The 8,902-nt window shown below is 51.4% G+C and overlaps 1 protein-coding gene across 1 annotated transcript in view; it reads right to left on the bottom strand.

The window, feature by feature from the left end:
* Positions 1-2,889, bottom strand: part of sgcd (sarcoglycan, delta (dystrophin-associated glycoprotein)) — a 122,733-nt gene extending 119,844 nt beyond the window's left edge. The window contains exon 1 of the mRNA XM_084683854.1: positions 2,804-2,889. The gene's annotated coding sequence lies outside the window, so the exon portion shown is untranslated. The remainder of the gene's footprint in view (positions 1-2,803) is intronic.
* Between the last annotated feature and the right edge of the window lie 6,013 nt (positions 2,890-8,902).

The raw sequence follows: 8,902 nt of genomic DNA, 5'->3' as shown, positions 1-8,902 counted from the left end.
CACCACGGCTGAATGAGCCAACTCATGAGTTAAACCGAGCTGCTTTAACGGGAATATTTTTTGTTTACTTGTTCTCAGCAGAACCAATTCTGCCTCGAAACATTTAGGCACCCTGGCCCTCCTCATCCAACACCACCCTCTCCTCGTCCTCTTCCTCCTCCTCCTCTTCCTCCTCCTCCTCCTCCTCCTCCCCTCCCTCCTCCTCCTCCTCCTCCCCTCTCTCATCCTCCCCTCTCTCCTCCTCCTCCTCCTCCTCCTCCCCTCCTCCTCCTCCCCTCTCTCCTCCACCTCTTCCTCCTCCCCTCTCCTCGTCTCTTCCTCTTTCTCCCCTCTCTCATCCTCCCCTCTCTCCTCCTCCTCCTCCCCCCTCCTCCTCCTCCTCCCCTCTTCCTCCTCCCCTCTGTCCTCCACCTCTTCCTCCTCCCCTCTCCTCGTCTCCTCCTCTTCTTCCTCCTGCTGCTTCTCTTCAGTCGCTCTCTCTCTCTTTTTTTCTTTAACCCTCATTCTATGTATTGCTCTCCCTCCATCTCAATCTCTCTCTGCCTGTCACACACACACACACACACCAGTGCATCCTCTCTGAAGCGGCTGCTGGATGCTTTCTCGGGCATCAGAGTGGAAGAGAGGAAGTTAGCTGCTTGATGGTGTGACCTTGGACCACCTTGTCACTCCTGCTAATTCTCCCGCAGAAGAAAGGCCTGTGTGTTTATTAGGGTGCCTGATGAAATCCCAGCAGTTGATTCAGGAGAGGACAGGAGAGACAGAGAGAGTGAAAGAGAGAGAGAGACAGAGAGAGAGAGACAGAGAGAGAGAGAGGACAGGAAAGAGAGAGAGAGAGGACAGGAGAGAGAGAGAAGGTACAAATAAATCAAATGACCTTAATGTTGCCTCCGTGAGGCCGATCGCACGAAAACACAAGAATCTACGAGAAGTGGAGCGTGTGGGAGAGAGATGAAGATAGAAGCAGGGAGAGAGAGAAAGAGTGGAGAGAGAGAAAGAGCAAATGGAGATAGTGAGGGGAGGGGAATTAGAAGGAGAAGAGAGGCAGGGACAGACAGAAGGGGCAGATGACAGCAGAGATGGAGGGAGTGATAGAGAGGGGGGATAGATGGGGGAGGTGGAGAAGAAGGAAGGCATTGAGAATGAGGGAGAGAGAAGGGGACAGAGGGAGAGGTAGAGATGGGAGGAGAGAGAAGGTGATGGAGGAGGAGTGAGTGCAGGAGAGAGGGGAGGGTTCGACACCACAGCTGTCGGATCTGTGAAAACCCTGTGAGTTTGAGGATTATTTCTCCTTCTCACGGCTGCATGCATACATGAATTACATGGTGTCAGAACACTGTTCACTCTGCCTCCCCCTGCCCCCTCTTGTCCCCCAGACCCTGCCCCCTCCCCCCTTACTTCATCAGAATGAGACCATCCACTTACAGCGTGACATCATCAGAACGAGACCATCCTCTTACAGCATGACATCATCAGAACGAGACCATCCACTTACAGCATGACATCATCAGAACGAGAACATCCACTTATAGCATGACATCATCAGAACGAGACCATCCTCTTACAGTATGACATCATCAGATTAAGACCATCCACTTACAGCATGACATCATCAGAACAAGACCATCCTCTTACAGCATGACATCATCAGAACGAGACCATCCACTTACAGCATGACATCATCAGAACGAGACCATCCACTTACAGCATGACATCATCAGAACGAGACCATCCTCTTACAGCGTGACATCATCAGAAGGAGATGATCCTCTTACAGCATGACATCATCAGAATGAGACCATCCTCTTACAGTATGACATCGTTAGAACGAGACCAGAGACCTGAGATGAACTGACAGTCAAACCTCACAGGCAGAGCCAGAAAAACACCACGCCTCACCCAAGCCAGAGTCTGGTCATAAACGACAGTGAACCCACACCAGTGGGTAGCAAAACAATTTTGGATTCCAAACCAACACGTTTTACCCAGCATTTTCAAGTTTTTAAAGCCTAACATTAAAAATAAATCCAACACTTAAATAGTCCATCAGCAAGTATCAAACGGAAGAGAAAGCTCTCAACCTGGAAAGGATTCATCGACGAGAGTACTTCACTTTAATGACATCAGATTCTGCAAGTCAACATAAAAACACTACATCCAGAACAGGTCGTCTCTCGCAGGAGATGTGGATTGGAAACAAACCCCAGGCTGTCAGCCACGGCAGCTCCAAACTCCATGAACTAACAGCGTCACAGCCCAAGCCACGCCCCCCTTTCACCCGGTTGCCCCGCCCTGTTGCGTTTCTGTCTGATTACCTGCACCTGCGTCTCAAGTGTCTGTGTGACTCTTGCAGTTTGTTCGAGTGGCTTCACCTGCGTCTGGTGTGGTTCTTGTGGCAATTTGTTGTTGTTTGTCGTTTGCCCTTCATCTGAGTCGTCTGTTATGTTCCTGAGATTTTGGTCAGTTAATTCATTTAATGACTTAGTGTCTCCCTGTAATAGGGTGTCCCTGCTTGACCACTAAATCCCGACAAATGGATCCTTTTAAACAGTTTATGGCTGACAGTTGGTTTCGTCCATGCATTACCTCAGTGTTTCCATCAGAGAGTTTTGCCACAGTGGCCGAGTGTGTCTAAAACAGACCAGGGCCTCTTTCCTCAGCGACCCAGCTGGTCAGCCTGCCAAGCAGCCAGGACAGCACGCACACACACACTCATGACATCTCAGTGACCCGGGCTCTCCACAACCCTTTTTACAGGGTAACGTTTTCCAAAGAAGGATTCGTAAAAAAGTTGGGTTCTTACCGTGAAAAGTTTTCACAGCGTTGGTTTGAATCCCTGGGTTTTTCCTTAGGTAAACCTTCCCTGCGTCTGTGTTTCCCAGAAACTATTTTTACTGGTTCCTTCCCCCCACCATATTTGGCCACCTGTCCCCACCCACCTCCCCTTCCCACTGGTTAATATCCTTGGCAGAGCAAAGACAGCTGTCTGAAAAGATCACCATGACTGAGTGCGTAGCCAGACTGACTGACTGATTCAGTGTGGCTAGGGGTTGAGGGCTGGGGTTGAGGGCCAGGGCTGAGATAACGACAGTCTATTTCAGGGCGGAGGGTTATAGAAGGCTGGTGTGACAGTTTGTTTGGATCACACACACCACACAACCCAACACACACACACCACACAACCCAACACACACACCACACAACCCAACACACACACACACCACACAACCCAACACACACACCACACAACCCAACACACACACCACACAACCCAACACACACACACACCACACAACCCAACACACACACACACCACACTACCCAACACACACACACACACCACACAACCCAACACACACACCACACAACCCAACACACACACACACCACACAACCCAACAAACACACCACACAACCCAACACACACACCACACAACCCAACACACACACACCACACAACCCAACACACACACCACACAACCCAACACACACACCACACAACCCAACACACACACACACCACACAACCCAACACACACACACACCACACTACCCAACACACACACACACACCACACAACCCAACACACACACCACACAACCCAACACACACACACACCACACAACCCAACAAACACACCACACAACCCAACACACACACCACACAACCCAACACACACACACACCACACAACCCAACACACACACACACACACCACACTACCCAACACACACACACACACCACACAACCCAACACACACACCACACTACCCAACACACACACACACACCACACAACCCAACACACACACCACACAACCCAACACACACACACCACACTACCCAACACACACACACCACACTACCCAACACACACACCACACAACCCAACACACACACCACACAACCCAACACACCCCCCACACAACCCAACACACACACCACACAACCCAACACACACTAACCACACACACACGAAACGTGAATTCATTTGATCAAATAAAATGTAAACAATTCGACCCATCCATCCATGCTGATTGGCTGTCCTTTTACACAGAGCCACGGAGCTTTTAATCAAAACCACGCGGGACGTTCAACACACATCATAACTCCTCATCACTTCCCTGCCTGATAATCCTAGCGTTACAGGTGGAGTTAATCCGTAAACAGATTTCCACACCCCGCAAGCATCACAGTTGCCCGTCTCTCCACGTCCCCGCCCCTCCCCGCCGCACTCGCCCCCAAATCAGTCACGCCCGATCCTATCAGCATTGAGGGATTTTCTTTATACCTTTCAACAGGCGACGTTGTGATGTGTTTACCGGGGGTGGGCCCTACAGACGGGGGGGGGGGGGTTGGAAGGGGGGAGGGTTGGAGGGGGGTGGGAGATAAAAGAAGGGACACACCAAAAAACGAAAAGTTCCCGAGGTTGACTCTCATCGCTCCGACTCTCTGTCTCTTCAGCCGCGTGCTGTTTCAGCTCCCGGGCACCGGGGAGAAAAATGTGAGCAGATAAACCAAGTAAAAAGTGACTCGCTACCTCGTTATTCTCTCTCTCTCCCTCCTTCTCTCTCTCTCTTTCTCCAACTCTCGCTCCCCCCCTCTCTCTCTTTCTCCCACTCTCGCTCCCCCTCTCTCTCTCCATCACTGTCCCAGGAAGTTAAGCACTGCTAAGTAAGGCTGGAGAGCAGCCTGTTTGACCTTGATAGCAGAACTGTATTTTTTTTTTTTTATAAATATTGAAGACTAAAAGTACCCTCGGAGAGTAATGGCGCTTTCCTCGCCTTGCCGAGATAACCGGTTATGTATGATGGGGACCGCTGGTGTGGCCCAGGCTCCACACAGCAGGGTGGAAATAGTCCTGAGGGGTGTCTGGCATGCATTAGGATACAGCCAACAAATGGAAGCATTTGGAAACAGAGGATACAAATAACATTCGCGTTCTAGGCTTTCGTCCGTCACTGGCGTTTGATGAAATCATTTGGTTTTTTTTTCCTCTCTCAAGTCAGCCAACAGCGTTCTGAGTCTTTCTGACTAATGTTTGGAACTGTTTTCTTTCGTTTTCCATGCAGGCATAGAGCTCATATTAACTGTTAGGATTTTACTTGTTTTATTGCACCTGGCAGCAGCGGTTGTACCGTCTGAACGTAGCACCTGGTATTTCCCTGGAGCCTTGAGCTCGTCCAGAGTGATTATGACGAATCTAACACAACTCAACTTGCTGGAAGGTGATGGTATGTTATTGAACACATTTATTACAAAAAATGGAAAACATTTGGAAAATAGCTCCAGCCCTGGCCGTAGCCCAAGCCTAGTCCTAGCCCCAGCCCTAACACTTACCCTAGCCCCAGCCCCATACCTTTTTCCCCCTCTGATGAGCGATCTGTGTAATTACAAGCTATGCCCCAGAGTTACCCCGTAGAGAGCACACTCCTCGCAGTAATCAAGCATCCAGGCTGAGGATGGCCTGATCTATACTCCTGAGCTGCTGCTACCAACACATACACCAACACATACATCTCACTGGAAACAGAGAGCAGTTCTCCTCCTCCTGTTCCCTTTTTCTTTCTCCCCTCTTCCTCCCCTCCCTCTACTTCCCTTCCTCCTCCCCTTCTCCTCCCCTCTCCTCCCCTCCCCTCCCCTCCCCTCCCCTCCCCTCCCCTCCCCCTCCCTCCCCTCCCCTCCCCTCCCCTCCCCTCCCCTCCCCTCCCCTCCCCTCCCCTCCCCTCCCTCCCTCCCTCCTCCTCCTCCCCTTTTCCTCCCCTCCCCTCCCCTTCCTCCTCCTCCTCCTCCTCCTCCTCCCCTCCCCTCCCCTCCCCTCCCCTCCCCTCTCCTCCCCTCCTCCTCCCCTCCCTCCCCTTCCTCTCTTCCTCCCCTCCTCTTCCCCTCCTCTTCCTCTCCCTCTTTCTTCCCAAGCTAGATCAAATATGGAGGGTTTGGGGTGACTTGTGTTTGTGCAGTGAAGGGGAGAGATGGAGAGAAAGAGAGACAGAGAAAGGGAGAGAGAGAGCGGATGGAGAGGGAGAGAGAAAGATGGAGAGGGAGAGAAAGAGACAGAGAGAGAGCGTGTGTATTTGTGAGTTATGGCCAATTGCTCTATTGGTATGCTAGACCACACACACAGCCTTGCCCCCAAACACGCCCCTAACAAACAGACTTACACACAAACACACCCTCCGCCCCAACACACGCCCCTAACAAACAGACTTACACACACACACACCCTCCGCCCCAACACACGCCCCTAACAAACAGACTGACAAATACGCACACACAAACCCATCTATTTTGATGAACCTGACACAGAGAGAGTATGTTGGCACCTTCCTGGTTCAGATGTGGAAATATTGATGTTTGACCGGCCTAGGGTGGTGGACCCCGCATACCCCGACCCCACCCAACCTCCAACCCAACATAACCCTCACCCCTCACCCCCCCCACACACCCCACCTCCAACATCCAAACATATCCCTCAGCCGTCGCCCCACCTTCAACCCAACCGAACTCCCCACCACCACCACCTGTCCCTCCCCGATCCCACCCCCATCAGCCCACCAGTCATCAGTCAGCGCAGAGAGACGGGGTCACGGGAGGGTGACTGCTCCCCTCCTGATTGGTTCCTAAGCTCGGATTTGATTTGTCACTGTGAGTCGCCGTGGAGAGAAAAGAAAATCCGAAAAGCGAGAAGGGGAAAGAAGGGGGAGGAGGAGGGGGAGGAAGAAGAGAGGAAGGGGAGGAAGAAGAGAGGAGGGGGAGGAAGAAGAGAGGGGGGGGGAGAAGAGAGGAGGGGGAGGAAGAAGAGGGGGGGGGGAGGAGAGAGAGGAGGGGGAGTATGGAGTGAGGAAGGGGAGGAAGAAGAGAAGAGGGGGAGGATGGAGGGAGGAGGGGGAGGATGGAGGGAAGAGATGAGGGAAGAGAGGAGGTTAGGTCAGGGTGGAAAGGAAGGCCGAATGTGTGTGTCTGTGTGTGTGTGTGTGTGTGTGTGTGTTTGTGCCAGATCCATTTAGAGAACCAATTAGTAAATTCCTCTTCTGAAGGTCCTCTCTAACAGCTGTTTACAGTTGCACAGCCTGTAGACGCAAACACACAGACACACACAGACACAGGAAACAGGCACAGACACACACAGACACAGGAAACAGGCACAGACACACACAGACACAGGAAACAGGCACACACACACATATAGTGTACATACGCAGGTACACACACACATACAGTGTACATACGCAGGTACACACACACATACAGTGTACATACGCAGGTACACACACACATACTGTGTACATACGCAGGTACACACACACATACAGTGTACATAAGCAGGTACACACACACATACAGTGTACATACGCAGGTACACACACACACTTAGACCCACGGTACAGACAAACAGAGCCACCATCTGTGTGTTGTTGACAGGGATGAACCCTGTGATGGACTATAAGACGTAGGAACGCCAGAGAAGATCGTGTCTCTAGGGTGAGAGACAAAAGTGCCTCTGCACACACACACACGCACACACACACACATACTTGCATACATGTAAAATGGGACACTCCTAAACATATGCATACATGTGTGCTCTGAGCTGGCCAAACGACCAGTCATTCCCTCTGGCCAGGAGGGAATAAAATTCAATTTGTCAATTAGCGGCGAGAAGTTCCATGGCAGTCGGGTCTACATAGAGCTGTATGATGAGCAGGAAACATGGCAAGAGACAACCCTGATGAGAAACGACACCGTGGACAAATTAAACAGTGTTGGCTTTGAGACTGAGGAGTGGAACTAAGTGAATTATTGAGTGAAGACATGGGAGGCTTTCTGTGTGTCGAGGGAAGAGGGGGTGGAGGGGGTGTGGGGGGGGGGAGGTAAGCACAGGGAGTAAATAATGAAGACTTTGCCCCAGGGTACCAGAAGGTGTTCTCCCTGGCTCCTATAGATTAGAATATGTAATCATCCTGACCCTGAATGACCTCAGAGAGGAGGTGGAGAAGAGGTGGAGAGGAGGAGGTGGAAAAGGAGAGGAGGAGAAGAGGTGGAGAGGAGGAGGTGGAGAAGGAGAGGAGGAGGTGGAGAGGAGGAGAAGAGGTGGAGAGGAGGAGGTGGAGAAGGATAGGAGGAGGTGGAGAAGGAAAGGAGGAGGAGAAGAGGTGGAGAGGAAGAGGTGGAGAAGGAGAGGAGGAGAAGAGGTGGAGAGGAGGTGGAGAATGAGAGGAGGAGAAGAGGTGGAGAGGAGGAGGTGGAGAAGGAGAGGAGGAGGTGGAGAAGGAGAACAGGAGGTGGAGAAGGAGAGGAGGAGATGGAGAAGGAGGAGGTGGAGAAGGAGAACAGGAGGTGGAGAAGGAGAGGAGGAGATGGAGAAGGAGAGGAGGAGGTGGAGAAGGAGAGGAAGAGATGGAGAAGGAGAGGAGGAGGTGGAGAAGGAGAGGAGGAGGTGGAGAGGAGGAGGTAGAGAAGGAGAGGTGGAGGTGGAGAAGGAGAGGAGGAGGTGGAGAAGAGGTGGAGAGGAGGAGATGGAGAAGGAGAGGAGTAGGTGGAGAAGGAGAGGAGGAGGTGGAGAAGGAGAGGAGGAGGTGGAGAAGGAGAGGAGGAGGTGGAGAAGGAGAGGAGGAGGTGGAGAGGAAGTGAAGTTGAGGAGGTGGTGGAGAAGGGAGCGGAGGAAGGAAAGAGATGCTGAAAGAGGAGCAGAGGAGGAGGCAGATGAAGACAGATAAAGATTCGGCACTTCTCTAAACACTTTTTATTAGATTTTTATAACAACTATTTGTTTCCTACTCCTACGGATAGTCCCTCACCACTACACCTTACACTCTAAGCCTACAGCTAAAAACATCACACAATTATTATATCCTTAGAGCAAGAGTTGTACACTCAAATCTCTAAATTATGCATGAATTGATCGG

The sequence above is a fragment of the Hypomesus nipponensis genome, chromosome 20 (genome assembly GCF_054491055.1).
Source record: "Hypomesus nipponensis isolate SF chromosome 20, ASM5449105v1, whole genome shotgun sequence".
Classification (NCBI taxonomy): Eukaryota; Metazoa; Chordata; class Actinopteri; order Osmeriformes; family Osmeridae; genus Hypomesus; species Hypomesus nipponensis.
This window is presented reverse-complemented; position numbering and strand designations above follow the sequence as displayed.